A 20,314-nucleotide genomic window follows, 5' to 3' on the forward strand; every position below is an offset into this window, starting at 1 on the left:
TGAAGGACGGGTATTGGCAGATCCCTCTGGAGGAAGGAAGCAGAAAGTATACCGCCTTTACCGTTCCAGGGAAGGGTCTGTACCAATGGAAGGTGATGCCGTTCGGGTTGCACTCAGCATCGGCAACATTTCAAAGGGCCCTTGACCAGTGTCTTGAGAAGTGTTCAGAAGGTTGAAAGCAGCAAACCTGCGAATAAACACGGAGAAATGTCATTTTTTCAGGCAGGAACTGCTATACTTGGGACATAGAATAACGAGCCAAGGGATCGGCATGGATCCGGGGAAGGTGGCTGCCATTACAGAGCTGCAACCCCCGACAAACGTCAAGGGAGTACGAATGTTCATAGGGATGGCGTCATGGTATCGGCGGTTCGTCCCAGATTTCGCAGGAATCGCGAAGCCCTTGAACGATCTGCTACGAAAGGGGACGAAATGGGAATGGACCCCCAAGCACCAGGAGGCGTTCGAGACCCTAAAAGCACGGCTGGCGGAAGACCCAGTACTGGCGTGTCCAGACTTTGAGAAAAGGTTGGTGCTACAAACGGACGCAAGCGACTACGGCGTCGGAGCGGTCCTGACCCAGGACACCGAGGAGGGCGAACGAGTGATCGCATACGCCAGTCGAACGCTGATTGGAGCTGAAAAAAATTACTCGGCAACGGAGGAGGAGTGCCTAGCCATAGTATGGGCGATCAGGCAAATGAGGCCCTACCTGGAAGGATATCAGTTCGACGTAATCACGGACCATATGGCACTGAAATGGCTCAACAACCTCGAGAGCCCGCTTGGAAGAATAGCGAGGTGGGTGTTCGAGTTGCAGCAGTATGACTACGTCATCAGCTACAGGAAGGGTAAGCTGAACGTGGTCGCCGACGCGCTATCTCGCCAGCCGGTGTTGGAGCAGTTAAGAAGAATCGTGGATCTGGAAGTCCAAGAGTGCGTGTGGATAAACGCGTTAAAGGAGAAAATGAAGGCAAGCCCGCAAAAATTCCCGGACTACGTCGAAGAGGGCGGCTTGATTTACCGCCACGTTCCGCATAGAGCAGGAAGCAAGGAAGTGGCGTCATGGAAGTTGTGCGTGCCCACGGAGTCGAGGCAGCAGGTCCTCAAAGAGAACCATGACGCACCGGCGGCAGGACACCTAGGCGTGAGGAAGACGATAGCCAGAGTGGCCGCCAGGTACTTCTGGCCAGGGATGCAAAGAGACATCCGGAAATATGTCAGGAGATGCGAAACTTACCTAAAATACAAACCATGCCAGATGCAAGCAGCAGGACAAATGCTGACACAGGTCCCGGAAGAGCCATGGGCAACGGTGTGAGCGGACTTCGTGGGTCCATTGCCAAGATCTAAACACGGGAATACAATGGTTTTCGAAGTGGACGGAGATAGTGCCACTGCGGAATGCAACTACCGAGGCACTGCAAAAGGCAATCAGAGAAAGGATTGTCGCTCGGTATGGAGTTCCGAAGGTGATGGTAACGGATAACGGCGTACAATTCACCAGCCGCAGCTTTAAGAAGTTCCTCGGGGAGCTTGGCGTGCGCCACCAGTTCACCGCACCATATAGGCCCCAAGAAAACCCAACAGAAAGGGCGAATAGAACGATCAAAACGATGATCGCCCAGTTCGCTGGGGAGGACCAGAGGACTTGGGACGAGCACTGGCCAGAGCTCATGCTGGCAGTGAACTCGGCAGTGTCAGAGTCGACAGGATATTCGCCTTGCTTTGTAACGCAGGGCAGGGAGCCCAGGATGCCAAGAGCGTTGTTCGACGAAAACGCGTTAGGCACAGGAGTTGGGCAAGGAACGCCCACGGAGAACGCGACGAAGTTAAAGGAAGTCTTCGAAATAGTGCGGAGGAACATGGAGCGGGCGGCCCAGGACCAGGCGAGGCATTACAATTTACGGAGACGGAAGTGGAGCCCAAAAGTCGGCGAAACAGTGTGGGCAAAAGAGCACCATTTGTCGAAGGCGGCAGAGGGATTCGCAGCAAAACTAGCGCCGCGGTACGATGGGCCCTACACGGTCGTCAACTTCGTTTCGCCGGTAATTGTCATCATACGGCACGGAAGAACCAACAAAGAGAAGAGGGCACACGTGAGTGAGCTGAAGTGCCAAGACATGGGATCGCCGGCGATGGAAGAATAGAACGGCAACACTAAACCTGCACAAGTGCACAAGAGGACTGCACATTGGAAAACGGGACATGTCCAGTAACGGGAGCTTTAACAGGTCCAGTCACGGAACTGTAACGGGGCATATCTAGTAGCGGGAGTTGGATGTGCTATAAAAGGCGGCGGCTGGGAGGAGCACGGTCTATTCAAAAAATTCTAATCAACGAAGCAACATGAGCAACAAGTCAGAAGCAACGATGATCGTCTCGTCTGACGAAAGCGATCTGGAAATAGTCGGCGATCCCACATGGAATGGAAGAAGGATGAGGACGGAGTGGGCGATCCAACGGGCAGCAGGAGGACGGAAACACATACCGGTCGGTCGCGCCACTGTGGAGGAGCGGCGCCGGAGCGAGGCACTGGAGCACAGAAGGAGATCGGAGAGGTGCCGCCAGCGAAAGGAGGCGATAGTCACCATCTCGGACATGGCGAGGAAGAGGGCCCAGAGAGCGCCCAGGAGATGTGCGAGGAGATCGACAGGGAGTGGAGAGACGTCAGGAGAGATGGACGGGAGAGAGCAATGAGGAAGGCTATGTCAAGGAGGATGCGGCTGCGACGGGCGAGGCGGCTGGGGGAGGCCGCGAAAAGGAGGGAAGCCACGAAGAGGACCCGGCCAGCAACGCGGTGGCCCGCGGTGCCACCAACACCACGCCCACGAGCGGAACGACCGGAGGAAAGGGAGGTGGCAACGGCCGCCAGAAGGAGGCAGCAGGAGTCAACGTGGCCTGCGGCACCACCTACGCCACGCCCAAGGAAGGAGGACAAGGAGGAGGAGCCGTGGACGAAGGGGCCGTGGGTGTGGCCGGAAGCCGGCGCTGGGCCGGCAGCACTCGTGCCCGGAGCAGCGGCCAACAAGGCCGGTGCTGATGAGGTCAGCGTCGGATGGAGGCGACAAGGAGTCCCCAGAAGCAGACTGGCCGCCGGAGCTCTGTGTGAGGGTGGCGGCGGAGGTGGAGAGGAGGCGCGGACGCACCGGAAGGTGGTGTGTCATGGCGCAAGTTGGAGCCATATGCTTCCGAGTGCGAGGAGGAGCCAACGGCGTGAAGGTACTGAGGAAAGTTTAAAAAGTAAAAGTCAAAGAAAGGTTTATAAATAAAAAAAAAAAAAAAAAAAAAACCCCAATAAATTTACAAAAAAAGAGAGAAAAAAAAAAAAAAAAAAAGGTTAAGCTTAGGGTAGAAATGAGGGGGGTATATATAAAATATATATATAAAAAAAAAAAAATAATAATAATAAACAAAACAAAATTTTCAAATAGAAAAGAATAAAGATAGTTACATATATGTACACAAAAAAAAAATATATAAATATAGCAAAAAAAAAAGGAAAATAAAGTATATCAAAAAAAAAAAAAAAAAAAAAAATTAATAATAAAATAAAATAAAATAAAAATCTAACTGGAAACAAAGATAAAGAAAAAATAATTCTAAGGAAAGAAACAAAAAAAAAAAAAAAAAAATTAAAAATTAAAGATTATTAAAGAAAAAGAATATAAAAACAAGAAAGGAAAGCTAACTTCGGGCGGAGCCGAAGTTTATATACCCTTGCAGTTAAAACCGGATATATATCGCAAGCATCGGATATAGTTGGCCGATCCTTATGGGAATAGGAATTTATAATCCAATTTATTACAATACAAAATCTAAAAAAAGACCCAAACTTCTATCTTCAAAAATACGAAAGTTGATATTTTTACCAAATACCATTTCCGATCGTTCAGTTATATGGCAGCTATGGGATATAGTCGGCCGATCCTAATGAAATTTGATAGGTTGGATCAACTGACTAAAAAAAGAATCTGTATTAAATTCCAGCTTTCTATCTTCAAAAACACGAAAGTTGGGTCATTTCCGATCGTTCAGTTATATGGCAGCTATAGGATATAGTCGGCCGATCCTTATGAAATTTGGCATGACGTAAAGTTTTGCCAAAAGTAGCTCTCATGTCAAATTTGAACTCTCTAACTCTAAAAACACCAAAGTTATACCATTTCCGATCAATCAGTTATATGGCAGCTATAGGATATAGTCGGCCGATCCGGGCCGTTCCGACTTATATACTGCGTGCAAAGGAAAGAAGGGTGTGTGCAAAGTTTCAAGACGATAGCTTTAAAACTGAGAGACTAGTTCGCGTAGAAACAGACAGACGGACAGACAGACAGACGGACAGACGGACAGACGGACAGACGGACAGACGGACATGCTCATATCAACTCAGGAGGTGATCCTGATCAAGAATATATATACTTTATAGGGTCGGAGATGTCTCCTTCACTGCGTTGCACACTTTTGACCAAAATTATAATACCCTCTGCAAGGGTATAAAAAAATTAAAATTAAAAAAATTAATTAATTAAAAAACAAAAAAGGGAAAAAAAAACATGGAATAGGGTACATAGGCTAGGTGCTCTAAAAGGGTCCCAGGGGAGCGCACAGTCGCTTTCCGAAGGAGGGGGGAAGTGGATGGGTATCCACACAAAAATAGGGTAACCGAGAATGTCATTTTTTTTTGGGCCCATGTTCAGCACAGTACATCAAAACCGATGTCTAAACGACTCTGTCGTTTCCCGAAGAAGGGGGGAAGTGTGAGGAGATTTAGTCTCCCCACACGCTAAGACAGATAGCCGGGGGCAAAGGGGGGGCCGAGGAGACGGAAAAAGGGGGTCAACCACCGGTCATCAACCCGGGCAGCCCTAGGGAACGTCGCCAGGATCAGTACGGGGGGTTGGGGGGAAAGGTGAAAGCCAGTTACCGTGGGTTCCGGCGAAGGGCTACCCGTGGGAGGACGGAATCTACGTGGAACGTAACGGTGGCAGGTGAAAGAGTAAACGGCGCCACCCGGGGGAAGAAGGAATCGAGGTGGAACGTAACGGGTCCCGGGGCAACGTTGGGAAAGTCCAGTGGGGGAATCAGCACGATGCGCAGGCGTGCCTTAGAAAGTGTGGCGGGGTGAGCGGCAAGGAGCAGAAGGGGGGGGGGGGGGGGGGGGCGAAGAGTGCAACGGGCCCTGGAAGCCCACCGGTGCACCACGCACCAGCAGCAGAGATCCGTGGCTGGGGGAGACGAGGGGCCACGGACAGCGACCCGCCAACGGGAAAGTGGCGTGATTCTGGAAGCAGGATTAACGGCAGGAGCAGAATCCAGGAGGATTAACGGGCGCTCCAGTCAGTATAAAAGGAGGCCCGTTGGAGCGGCTCGAGACGAGTCTTTTTAGGAAGCTTGTAGCGTTGAGTTGGAGGACCTCCTGTGGAGAGTCCGCCATTCAAGTGTTAGAGCGTTTCTAAAAAGGATTCGGGTTTTGTTTGAGTTGAAGGACCGCCTTTGGAGAGTCCGACAGCCAAGCGCAAGGAGAGCGAATAAGAAAATAAGGAAAGGATCCATTGCTGGACCTTCCTCCGGAAACCCAGGGTCGTGTAGTCGAGTTGGTTCATTCCCGAACACGGCAGGTAGCCTTGCAAGGAAGTGAGGAAAGGATAAAGTCTGGCGTATGCCTTACCGACTCCTGAAATCATAACCAACAGGCTTGGTCCTGCGAGACAAGGATAGACCGACTCGAGATCGCACGCCCGGTGTACACGAGATGTAAAGGACGAGACACAAGACAGAACCAGGGTGGGGAGACCGAGTTGAGCCACTTCCGAACACGGCAGGTAGCCTTGCAAGAAAGTGAGGAAAGGATAAAGTCTGGCGTATGCCTTACCGACTCCTGAAATCATAACCAACAGAAGTGGTCCTGCGAAACAAGGAGGCCTACTTGGGATCACACGCCCGGTAACCACGAGACGTACAGAACTAGGGAGACAAGGATCCGTTGCTGGACGGTTTCCTCTACAAGCCCGAGGCGTCAGAGTCGAGTTGAGCCAATCCCGAACACGGCAGGTAGCCTTGCAAGGAAGTGAAGAAAGGATAAGTCTGGCGTACGCCTTACCGACTCCTGGAATCGCAACCAACAGGCGTGATCCTGCGAAACACGGATCGGCCGACTCAAGAACTCGCGTCCAAGTCACAGACCAAGTGAGAACACCCTGGTCACCAGCCCCGCCACTACCAACTCGGGTCCGCCGGAGCGTATGCACGGTGTCCCGGTGTAGCGGGAGCGCGATAATACGATCAGGCACACGGCGGCTTCCAAACCTGGCACCGGAGCGTATGCACGGTGTCCCGGTGTAGCGGAGACGTCACACGGCAACTTCCAAACCTGGCGCCGGAGCGTATGCACGGTGTCCCGGTGTAGCGAAGGCGGCAGTCAGCAAACAAACTCCCAAACCTGGCACCGGAGCGTATGCACGGTGTCCCGGTGTAGCGGAGGCGACCGACCGCAGCCAACCGTCAGATCAGTCGTAGTCGACCCAAGGGGGTGTTTTCTCAAGGCCAAAGGGCAGAAGGTAGCGGAATCGCTGGCAGCGCGGCGACAGGAGTACCATCGGCGACGGAGTAACGGCGGCGACGGAACAGCGGCAGCGTATCCCGGACAACCCGCATAGGACGCCGACGACGGAGCCAACAGGAACGGAAGGAGCAACGAGTAAAAGAGAAAGCCTTTTGTAGTATAAAGAGGTCTCAAAATAAAGAGTGTGTAAACTTCAAGCTATTTGTATTACTTTCTGGGCTTGGGCAATCACGCCGAATCTATAAATTCGGTGGAACGGATCCGCGAAACTCTGTGAGCTAGCCGTGGCAAATTGTGGCGATCGGCAGCAGAAAGACAGTTCGTTACAGACGCCTTCAATAGAAGCTCGGAGGTGGACCAAGCTGAGACTGAGAGGTTCCTGTCTCTACTCTGCACGGATTTCTGTCAATTGGAGCCAGTATCAGAAGAGGAAGTTCAACAGGGGGTCGCTGGCCTTAACACCAAAAAATCCCCGGGTGCGGATGGCCTTGAAGCACTTGCCATTAAACTTCTCCCAAATTAGGTATCCAAAGGCTTACGAGCATATTCAACGCGTGCTTGGAGATCGGCCACTTCCCCTATGACTGGAATAAGGCGGAGGTCATCCTCATTCCAAAGTCAGGAAATCCTGAAGCTGATCTTGCCCTATACAGGTCGATAAGCTAATTATCAGTACAATCCAAGTTACTTGAGAGAGTATTTCTGCGCAGATTTCAGACTGTATTAGACGAGGCTGGCTTGATTCCAGACCATCAATTTGGTTTCAGGCGTAGTCACGGCACCCCGGAGCAATGCAACAGGATTGTACAAAAGATTCTAAACAGCCTGGAGGAGAAGAAATATTGTTTTTCTTGACGTCAAGCAGGCATTTGACAGGGTCTGGCATCCAGGACTACTAATGAAAATAAAAAGGAGCGTACCCCATGAGCATTACGCCTTCCTCAAGTGCTCGTCAGCGTCAGCTCGATGCCCTTGACCCGTGGCTTCAAAGATGGAACATTGCGATTAATCATGATAAGTCTGCCCAAGCTACATTTACCTTGAGGAGAAGCGACTGTCCACAGATTAGCATTGGAGACACTGCCATGCCACCTAACTCAACCCATAAACCCCCTACTTTAGAATGACGTTGGATAGGCGTCTAACATGGAGGACCCATCTACTGCGCAAACGAAAGCAAGTACAAGAAAAGCTGCGGCGGCTTTACTGGTTGATTGGACGAAAGCCAACCCTGAAGCTGAGGATAAAGCTACTAATATATAAGTCAATAGTAAAGCCAGTTTGGACGTATGGTATGCAACTGTGGGGCACAGCGAGTCCAAGCAATATGAAAGTCATTCAGCTGGCACAGAACAGAGCTCTCAGGACGCTGTCTGGGGCTCATCCTTACCATGACAATTAGACTATTCATGATCAACTGGGCATCCCTACAGTCAGCGCTGAAGTTTAAAGATTCGCCGCTAAATACAAGGACAGACTAACACGACATCCCAACACATGTGCAACCAATTTGCTGGACAGCAGCACCGCCATCAGAAGACTCAAGAGGAAGCATCCACTGGATTGACTAAATTAACTTTTTAGATTCATAGCTTGTATTTATCAAACTCCTATTGTCAAGGTTAACTTAAAAATTAAATTATTGTCCCTAACTGAGGACAGATTGTAAATAAAACTTTCAAATGTTACAAAAAAAAAAAAAAAATATATATTAACCCCTAATTAACTACATGTATAGTCCCGTATTATTTTTTATGATTTATTATTAACTTTTTTATTCTATGGTACATATTTAAGTATATTATCCCACGTCTGCTCTCGTTTGTTGCTCCTTTTCTATAGTCCGTCCGTCGCTCCTCTCGGGGGGGAACTCAGAGACGCTCTCTCGCACCGGTTTCCACAACACTAATACCGGCCACTTCAATGAATAGTGCGTGCTGGCTATGCACGAGCTTCAGGGCAGACGCTGTGCCAGCGATTTCGCCGGAGCGAGCTTTCGGACGCTTGGTCATTGAGCTCGCCTAATTTAGTTAACTGACATATTCTTTATAGTGTCGGAAATGTCTCCTTTACTGCTTTGAAAAGTGAATCCAAGTGAATGTTTTTAGAAGTGTGGATGGATTAATACCGGTGCACAGGTCAGTGCTTGCTTAAGCTATTGTTATTATTTTCCTTTTTGCAGGCAGCCTGTCAAGGTGTATTTAAGCCTGTTCGTTTTTGGCGGCGTCTGGCTCGAGGGGTGTTTGGTTATCTCTGAGCTTTAAAGAAGCGTAAATAGCTCAGGCGAGTGGTCTGATGATTAGTCCGAGACTGCTTTGGCGATTATTAGATACCAAGGTAAGTTTTTTGTCACTGCAAAATCAATAAGGTCTGGAAGCTTGCTTGCGTAGTTGAGTCTACCAGGGGAAACATAGTCCAGTTTATTTCTCACATATACAATTGCATTGTACAATTGCCTTTAGTTGAGAGTCTCTAAACGTGATCCCAAGTGCGTATGATTGGCATTGTAGTCTCCTGCGGCTATATAACGATGCTCAAGTTAATTGAAGAAGTCCATAAATTGTCCTTCCGAGATTGAGAAACGAGAAGGGCAGTAAACGGCAGCGATTAAAAGGCTTCCGTTAGTTAACTGACTTTATGTCAATTTGGCCTGCAAGAATTTTGTTGCACACCTTTTCTAAAATAGGCTGTTGGGGGGCTTTTTGGGAGCTGTTGAGCGCTTTGTGAATAAGGCTGAAGTGGATTTTCCATTCCAGATGAAAAGTAGAGCATTTGAAAAGCCGTTGGTAGTGTTTAGGGGACCGCATGAGGACCTCGCAGCTTTGTCGAAGAAGACGTTTGGCGTAGTTTTTGACGCAATGTACACATTCTGTGAATTTTGGTTGCGCGTTGCGATCGCTTGACGCATGCCACTCTTCAACTTCTTGTACATCACAAATCCTCTATAATTTTATAATTCTCTATATATATCTAAAATTCTATATTTTTAATTAGAGGGACAGGAAAGAGATGTAATAGAGTAGAGACCATTGTAGTTCGAACATAATACCCTAAAAGGGTCATGCAGTGCATATGTCGAACTACAACGGCTAAGGAACAGAGGACTAAAGTTTCGAGTCCATCTATTAGGAATGTTAAAATTTAAGTGTGTTAGTAAATGCTGGCTATCTACATCCCCGTTAATCAGGTTATGCAGAAAAACTACACCGAGCATTGTCCTACGATTTGTTAAGCTAGGTAAGTTTATAAGTAAAAGTCTGCTACTGTAGGATGGAAGCTGAAGATTTGCATCCCAGTATAGACCTCTAAGTGCAAATATTAAAAAGTTCTTTTGTACGGATTCTATGCGGTCCTTATGTACTCCATATTGGGGACTCCAGACACATGAACCGTACTCTAGTATCGGACGGACCAAAGAAATGAATAAAGTTTTGGTTATATAGGGGTCATTAAATTCTTTTGAACACCTTTTGATAAAACCAAGGACTCCTTTAGCCTTATTAACCATTAAGGAAATATGGTCGGCAAATTTAAGTTTGATGTCTAATAGGATGCCGAGATCATTAACCTGGGTTAATTTTTCTAAGGCAATCCCATTAATAGAATAAGTAGCTTGAAGACTGCATTGGGCAGAGATGGATTTGTACTGAAGACAAAGCTTTACATCATCTGCATACATAAGAACTAGAGAGTTCGTTAAGGCAGGGGGCAAGTCATTAATAAAAAGCGTGAATAATAGCGGGCCAAGATGACTTCCTTGAGGGACGCCAGATGTAGCACGGACCAGACGGGACTGTATGTTTTTAAATAAGACTCTTTGTGTCCTTCCATCTAAACAGCTGGAGATCCACGTTAAGAGGTCTATAGGAAAACCCAGCATATTCAGTTTACTCAACAAGAGTGAGTGATTCACTGAATCAAATGCTTTGCTGAAGTCTGTGTAAATTACATCGGTTTGCTATCTTTTACAAAAGCCATCTATGACAAAGGATGTCAACTCCAATAAGTTTGTGGTGGTGGAACGACGCTTAATAAAGCCATGCTGACAAGGAGTGATGATCGAAGAGCAAAGGTGTTGCAAATGAGGGGTAATTAATTTTTCAAATAACTTTGGAATTGCCGAAAACTTAGAGATGCCTCTGTAGTTGGCAGCCTCGGACTTTTTCCCTTTTTTATGTAGGGGAATTATAAATGATTCCTTCCACTTAAAGGGAAAAATCGAGGTTTCCAAAGATAAGTTGAAAAGTCATAGAAGAGGTTTGCACAGAGCCCTGGCGCAGTATTTTAGCACACAGCCTGGTACTCCGTCGGGGCCTGGCGAATAAATGGGTTTTACCCTTAAAAGACCAGATAATGAGTTGTTCTCAGAAAAAACGGACAGAAAATAAGATTTGCTGCTTGAATGTTATATGCGTAAGGCTGATCTGTCAAATTAGGCGGAGAATAACATGTTTGAAAAAATTCTGCAAATAGATCGGCAATGGCCTGATCAGAAGTCGCAGAGGAATTTCCAAACGTAAGCAGGGGTAAAAAATATACGTGTTTACGCTTAGTGTTTACAAAATTATAAAACTGCTTTGGATCCTGAGTAAATTGTATCCGGCAGCGGTCAATAAAATTCCTATAACATTCAGCGTTATGCACGGTAAAATTCGACCGAGCTAGTAGGTATCTAGAGAAATCAACACTACTGCAGGTTTTTTTATATTTAAGCTTATTATTAGTATTTTTTAGGTTAGTGAGGCACCTTGTAAACCAAGGAGGATTTGGTGAAGCGGACGGATATTTCCATGGCACACATGAGTCAAAAAATGTATTGAAAGTGCAATACAATTTCTCTAAGGTGACGTTAAGATCAGTGCATGCCAGAATATCGGACCAATCATATGTATCGATAAGGCTATTAAGTTTGTGAAAATCAGCTTTACGGAAATAGCGAATCTTATTTACCACATGTGGAGACATCTGATCGATACCAGGAATAGTTTCGATAGAGACATCCAGTGTGGGGTGATAAGGATCCTCTGGGGTTGAAAGGGGAAAAGCTCTGGAGAGAGCGGTACCATCAGGATCAGATACAAAACATAAGTCTAAAAGCCGACCTAATGAATTTCTAACATGGTTAATCTGACCTAGGGACATGTCAAACATGCCCGCGGTGAAGTCATATTAAAGTCGCCCATCGCTACAAGTTGGTCACGATCCGTCATAAGATTAAAGACGTGTCGAATAGCTGACAAATGCTGCCAATATGTAGGCGGTTCAGACATGGGCGGTATATATTAACATGTAATGTATAAAGATTTCACGGACATAGTGATTATAACGCAAATAAATTCTATGTCACCAAACTCTTGGGATTTCACCTCTTCAGAAGCAAGAGTAGAGTCTACCGAAACAAGGACTCCACCCCCCCTTCGCTGAGGTCGATCCCGTCTAAAAGTGGTGTACTTACTTGGAAAAATTTAAGAGCTAAAGATCTCGGGCTTTAACCAAGTTTCTGTAAGGCTATAATGTGGGATGCAAAGGAAGAACTATCAGAATATAGTTTAGGGAGTTTGCCACGGAGCTCCCTAGTGTTCTGTTGTATGCACATATATTGAATACCCACTGTACCGAGAGTACTTAAAGGGTGCGCACTGTAACACGTTGTTGCAGTGTTTACATTATCCAAAGTCCCGGTCATAAACCCTAAGTGGCCGAAATATGAACCGATCGTAATGGCTTAGCCCGCACACAGAAAGTGCTAGTGTCAGCATAATCGTAACAAACGGTCAGCATATGCATACCCCTCGCGCCTCCACTTGAGAGCGCATAACAACGTATATTATTATATTCCTTTATACATAAGTACATAGCCGTCTCTCTGTCGCCGCCTGCGAGCAGCGCTGCTACAAGACTAAGCCTTACTTAGACTTAAGAAATATTGTAAAAGAACAGAGACACTTTGATCGTTGGAGCGGCACCTTAGCTGCTCCTTCTAAATAAAAATCCAACTAAAACTAATCCCCTGGAGTTATCCTATGACATGGCGACCGTGACAGCGATGGAAGGACATCGAAGGACATCTAAGGATTAAAAGGATATACCAACAAGGATATACCCAGGAGGATACATATAGTCAAAAAAACTGGATAAACTGGAAAATGCAAAATAAATCGACAAAAAGAAATCTGAGTGAGTAGAGTGAAAGCAATGGGCAATCGCGGAGGAGTTGCGAAAAAAATAAAAAAAAAAGAGTAGCACACCTAAAGTGGCTACTCTACGTAAACACTCCACCTCCCGGGTGGGCTACAGCCCAAAAACTTCAATCAGAACTAGATTTTCTGAATGAAAAATTAATGAGTAACAAGAATAAAAGCCCAAAAATTGCCGCCACTCACTCAGTATCGATAAAGAAAATTAATGAAAAAATAATAACAAAACCTCCACCACCAAAGCCATTACCAAAACTAAAAAAGACGTGCCCGAAGGATTGCCCTGGACAACTGGACAGCCCCCACTGCAACCACACCTGTGCAAGGACCAGCACCGGTAACGCCTGAGTACAAAAGGCCCCGGACAGCAGCAGCAGCAGCAGCAAACAGAGTGCGGGAATACGCCACCTCCTGCGCCACCAAGGGAACGTCAGCGTAGCCAGCGTCAGGCGACGACCAGCTGACGTGGAAAAAAAAAAGGAAATCAACTGAGGAGAAACATTTTTTTTTAACCCATGCACTGCATTGCATAATTTTTTTGATTGCACTGCAGTGCATATTTTTTTTTATATAATATAATATTTTTTGAAAAATTGAGCGGAACCTCTTTTGCCCAATTTGAAAGTATAGCTGTACAAATAATAGGTAGGAAAAAATGTTAGATAAAAACTCAGATTTATAAAAAAAAAATTTTTTTAATTTAAAGGGAAAAATACCATAAATTCCTAAAATTTTTGTAAAATTTTAATTCTTTTCTAATGAAGAAAAAAAAAAAAATAAATTCAAAAATAGCATAAATTCCTAAAATTTATGAAACATTTTAATACTCTTTTAATGAGAAGTAATAGCATAAGTAGCATATATAGCATAGCATAGCATAGCATGATTCTGGTTATTACTTCCCAGAAAAATTAAGTTACATTACAAAATATGACTCAGACAAAAATATAATAGAAATTGGAAAAACAAAAACCTATACAATATCTAAAATGGGTTTAGTAGACACGAAAGTTGTAGATTCCACGGCAAATGTCGTTAATAAAATTGAACCCGGAAAAATCGATCTTCAAACAATTACAATATTGTTAATGATAATCGTCATTATAATGTTAGCAAGCGTTTTGCTAAAATTATATAAATTACACAACAAATGTTTAAAGAAAAAATTCCAGAGTCAAGTAAATGACCTGGACAAAACCTAAATAAAAACACAAAAAAAAAAAAAAAAAAAAAAAAACAAAAATTATTATACACAAATGTAAACACCTACAATCTAAGACAATGAAATAAAAGAAAATAAATATTAAAATATATTACTAATTCTCTTTACAAAAGTATGGCTAAACTAAAGGCATGGATTGGAACAAATTGTACGAGGAGTTATCAATAATTAAAACAAATTTTGACAAACCGTACAAGTCTTTAACTCAGAATAGACCCATTCAAGAGAATACGGTTAGGAAGCACGTTGAAATATTAGTAGAGTGCTTTAATGAAGCGCGTATGCTAATACATGATCATAGGGAAAGATTAAATCAAGATCATTGGTCACAGGTATCGAAACTTTTGATACGACTACGATCTAATTTAATATTTATTAAACAAAAGTTCAGTTTAGAAATATCATTACCAACCGTTCTAAACACTCCAATAGCAGTTGACACTGCACCTGACTCGGAATCAACAGAAACGAAAGAATCTGAGTCAGAAGAGCTTCCCAAAGTAAACCCCAAAATAGAAGATGAAGATTTAAATAATCTTACTATTCCGGCGGTATACACTGATCTGGATAATTCTACAGATTCAGATACTTCGAGTGTAAAATACAAGATAGATAAATCCATCACAATGGCACAATCAAATATTGATTTTATTAATACAGCATCTAAGCTTATACCAGTTTTTGATGGTAAGGCTGAAAATTTAACAAGTTTCATTGATGCTTTACAAATAATACAATCAATAAAAAGAATTAGCTATTTCCATTATTAAAACAAAACTAAAAGGTGTCGCCAGGAATCTAATCGGTAATGAAACAACAATTACTGAGGTGATTGCTAGACTAAGAAGCAACGTCAAAGGCGAAACTGTTGAGGTATTATCAGCGAAGCTGATGAATCTACAGCAGCGCAATAAAACTGCTAACCAATACACACAAGAAATTGAGCAGATGACGAAAGCCTTAGAAGGTGCATATATATCAGATGGTTTATCTTTAGAGCTAGCCAGGAATTGTTCCATGCAGCATGCAGTCAAAGCAATGACTAAAAACTGCACAATCGATAAGGTAAAACTTATCATGCAAGCTGGAACATTCAGTACCATGAACGAAGCCGTTTCCAAATTTGTTAATAGTTGCACTGAAGCAACTGGGCAGTCAAACACTGTCCTATATTATAAGAATTATCCACAGCGCGGCTCAAATCGCGGACGTGGCAGTTATAGAGGTAGTTTTCGTGGTAATCACAATAACTACAATCACAATAACTACAATCACAATAACTACAACAACGGTAATTATAACAACAATTATCAGACAATAGAGAGCGAGGCCCATATAGAGGAAACTATAGAGGCAGTGGTAACTCTAACCGAGGCCACAATAGCAATAACCAAGGCAATGTAAGAATGACACAAAATAATAACCAAAACTCATCGGAAAACTCCCAAAACCCTTTAAATATTCAACAATAAATGAAGTGAAAGTTCACACTATTAATCTCAGCCAAAATATATTCGTTTCATTTTTTAATGTAGCTACTGGGAAAGAACTTATATTTTTAATAGACACAGGTGCAGACATTTCCATTCTAAAAGAAACTTCGAATAATTTCCAAAACATCCAAAATGATTACATCATAGACATAAAAGGCATAAGCCAAGAAATAATAAAATCCCAACGTTTAGTTTCTATAGAGATACAGAACACCAATTACATAATTCCACACGATTTTCATATCCTAAATTCACATTTCCCAATTCCATGCGATGGAATAATAGGCATCGACTTTATCAAAAAATACAACTGTCAATTAGACTTCAAGCCATTTGAAGATTGGCTTATAATTAGACCCAATAATTTAAAATTCCCAATTAAAGTACCAATAGCTCATAGTTCTGGCAATAATTCAATACTTCTGCCAGCAAGATCCCGAGTTATTCGGTAAATTGAACTTAATTCAACAGCAGACAGTGTATTAATTCCAAATCAGGAAATTCAACATGGTATTTACGTTGCAAATACCATAGCAACATCCAATAATGCCTTCATAAGACTATTAAACACAACAAATACCGACCAAGTAGTGAGTACAGATAATCTAATATATGAATCACTTTCGAACTACGATGTAGTCTACACAAATCCAGACAATAGAAAAAAATCCGTACTATCACAACTGTCAAAAAACTGTCCCTCCACAGTTCAATTCTCAGCTTACTAGCCTATGCACCCAGTATAGCGATATATTCGGATTGGAAACCGAATCAATAACCACAAATAATTTTTATAAACAAAAACTGAGATTAAAAGATGATGAACCAGTTTATATAAAAAACTATCGAAGCCCACATAGTCAGGTGAATGAAATACAAAAACAAGTAGAAAAATTAATCTCAGACGGGATCGTCGAACCGTCAGTATCCGAATATAATAGCCCATTGTTACTTGTTCCTAAGAAATCATCCACCGGATCAAATGCAAAGAAATGGCGATTAGTAATTGACTATCGTCAGATTAATAAAAAATTACTATCTGATTAATTCCCATTACCTAGAATTGATGATATTTTAGATCAACTAGGTCGAGCAAAATACTTTTCATGTCTCGACTTAATGTCAGGATTCCATCAAATTGAACTGGAAAAAGGTTCAAGAGATATAACGTCTTTTTCAACGAGCAACGGCTCATATCGCTTCACGCGATTACCCTTCGGATTAAAAATAGCTCCTAATTCGTTTCAGAGAATGATGACTATTGCGTTCTCTGGTCTAGAACCTTCTCAAGCGTTTCTTTATATGGATGACTTAATAGTAATCGGTTGTTCCGAAAAACATATGCTTAAAAACTTAACAGATGTTTTTGAGAAATGTAGGAAATTCAACCTAAAGCTACATCCAGAAAAATGTTCATTTTTTATGCATGAAGTGACTTTTCTGGCTCATAAATGCACTGATAAAGGAATACTTCCAGATGACAAGAAATACGATGTCATTATGAACTACCCAGTTCCGCACGACGCAGACAGTGCTAGACGTTTTGTAGCATTCTGTAACTATTAAAGATGCTTTATAAAAAATTTTTCCGATTATTCACGGCACATAACAAGATTATGTAAAAAGAATGTTCCTTTTAAATGGACGGATGAGTGTGAAAATGCATTCCAATACTTAAAAACAAAACTTATGGAACCTACCTTGCTACAATACCCAGATTTCACTAAAGAGTTCTGCATAATAACAGATGCAAGTAAGCAAGCATGTGGAGCGGTTTTAACTCAAAATCATAATGGTCTCCAACTTCCCATTGCATACGCATCAAGAGCATTTACAAAAGGTGAAAGTAACAAATGTACTACTGAGCAGGAATTAGCTGCAATTCACTGGGCGATATTATATTTTAGACCATATATATATGGAACACATTTCTTAATAAGAACAGACCATAGACCTTTAATATACCTTTTCTCAATGACCAACCCCAGTTCTAAACTGACACGTATGAGGCTCGAACTAGAAGAATACGACTTTACAGTCGAATATTTAAAGGGAAAAGATAATCATGTAGCTGATGCGTTATCAAGAATAACCATCAAAGATCTACAAAATATAACTAGAAATATATTAAAAGTCACTACTAGATATCAAAGTAGACAAAAATTCCGCGCGGAAAATCAAGAACAAGAATTGCCAAGGCAATCTTTAAATAAAGCTTCTAAGCCCAACGTATACGACGTCATAAACAATGATGAAGTACGTAAAGTAGTGACCTTGCAGATAAAAAATATGTTATGTTTATTTAAACAAGGCAGAAAAATTACTGCAAGATATAATGTTAGCGATTTATATACTAATGGAGTTATTGATTTAGATCAATTTTTCCAAAGGCTTGAAATGCAAGCAGGTATACATAAAATCAGCCAACTCAAAGTGGCACCGTGGGAAAATATCTTTGAATATAATTCAATAGATAAATTTAAATTAATGGGCAATAAAATATTGAAAACATTAAGAGTAGCGCTACTCAACCCGGTGACCCAAATAACAAATTTAAAAGAAAAAGAAGCAATTTTGTCTACATTTCATGATGATCCAATTCAAGGAGGTCATACTGGCATATCAAAAACTTTGGCCAAAGTAAAAAGACACTATTACTGGAAAAGCATGTCTAAAGATATAACTGAGTACGTAAGAAAATGTCAAAAATGCCAGAAATCAAAAATAACTAAACACACAAAGACCCCTTTAACAATTATAGACACACCAATAAATGCTTTCGACAGAGTGATAGTGGACACTATTGGTCCACTGCCAAAATCAGAAAATGGCAATGAGTATGCAGTCACTTTAATTTGTGATTTAACTAAGTATTTAGTTGCCATACCTGTTCCGAATAAAAACGCCAATACTGTCGCTAAAGCAATATTTGAATCTTTTATCCTGAAGTACGGCCCAATGAAGACGTTCATTACGGACATGGGAACAGAATATAAGAATTCAATTATAGACGATTTGTGCAAATATTTAAATATTGAAAATATTACATCCACAGCACACCACCACCAGACAGTTGGAACAAAAGAAAGAAGTCATAGAACTTTCAATGAATACATACGATCTTACATATCGGTTGATAAAACTGATTGGGACGTATGGCTTCAATATTTTGTCTTCTGTTTCAACACGACCCCCCCTATGGCACATACATATTGTCCATATGGGCTAGTATTCGGTAAAACATGTAATTTGCCAAAACATTTTAATAGCATAGATAGTGTAGAAGCACTATATAATATAGATGACTATGCTAAGGAGAGTAAGTATAGATTAGAAGTAGCCTATAAAAGAGCTAGAGTTATGTTAGAAGCAAATAAGAATAGAAATAAACTACTATACGATCATAAAGTAAGGGATATAGATATATCAGTCGGTGACAAAGTTTTATTAAAAAACGAGACAGGTCATAAGTTAGATCCTAAATATACAGGTCCGTATATAGTAACGGAAATGGGAGATAGAGATAACATAGTAATAAAAAATGATAAACATAAAAAACAAACAGTTCATAAGGATAGATAAAAAATCTTTATTTCATAAATTGCACTTAGTATGGCCATTCAAAGACACACATACATAGATAAATAAATACACATATTCTTTTAATAATTTCATTTTCTATAACGAATAACGAATACCCGAATTTTGTTAGGGTAGCAAGCCTGAAAAGTAAGAAAAATCAAAATTTTGTACGCTGGCTTCGAAACGAAATCGCACGCATACATACATCCGTGTATGTGAATGTGTGACACGTATACATACGAAGATCAACCAAAGCGCAGGCCGACCTTCTTCATCGCGCTCCGTTTAGAGACTGAGAAACAGAAAAAATTTAATGCGAGAATGAGCGTAAGATGAACGAACGATGAGCGTAAGAGAACGTAAGAAATCCGCTCTGGGGCCTGCTGGGGCCTGTCGCAAGAAATTATTGCGTCCATTTTCGTTGTATGAAATGGGTTGTCTATATGCTGTATGGTTAGTGGTACAACTTACCGGATTCAAGTGGATTCAGTCTAATTCTTTTGTTAGCCGAAAGTGTAAATCAGTGGCTAAAGAACTGCCATTACCTGCTAGCTTTCAAACTATGGTACTTTTTAGCAACAATGTCAATAGCACCCAGAAAGGAAAGCTAACTTCGGGTGGAGCCGAAGTTGATATACCCTTGCAGATAAAACCGGATATATATCGCAAAAATCGGATATAGTTGGTCGATTCTTATGAGTATATCATAATAAAGCCAAATAATTACAATAAAATATATAAAAAAAGCTCCAATTTTCTATCTTCAAAAATACCAAAGTTTATATTTATACCAAATACCATTTCCAAACGTTCAGTTATATGGCAGCTATAAGATATAGTCGTCCGATCCTTATAAAATTTGGCATGTCGTATTATTTTATTTTGCCAAATATAGCTCTCGTGTAAAATTTGAACCCTCTAACTCTATAAAAACCGAAGCTATACCATTTCCGATCACTCAGTTATACGGCAGCTATAGGATATAGTCGGTCGATCCTTATGAAATTTGGCATGTATTATTTTGCCAAATATAGCACTCATGCAATCCGAACTCTCCAACTCAAAAAACAACAATATGTTTTCTTTTGGCTTTAAATATGTTTTCTTCTTCTGCGCATTAAGTCGCAGAAGAAGAAAACATATTTAAATCCAAATATTAAATATTTTACCAACACTAGTGATTGTCTTTAGAATTGATCATTAATTTCTTGTGACCATGTTTTAATGGCAAAACATTGAGTGTCATATCGGAATC

This window comes from Drosophila bipectinata, chromosome 4 (assembly GCF_030179905.1).
Source record: "Drosophila bipectinata strain 14024-0381.07 chromosome 4, DbipHiC1v2, whole genome shotgun sequence".
Taxonomy (NCBI): domain Eukaryota; kingdom Metazoa; phylum Arthropoda; class Insecta; order Diptera; family Drosophilidae; genus Drosophila; species Drosophila bipectinata.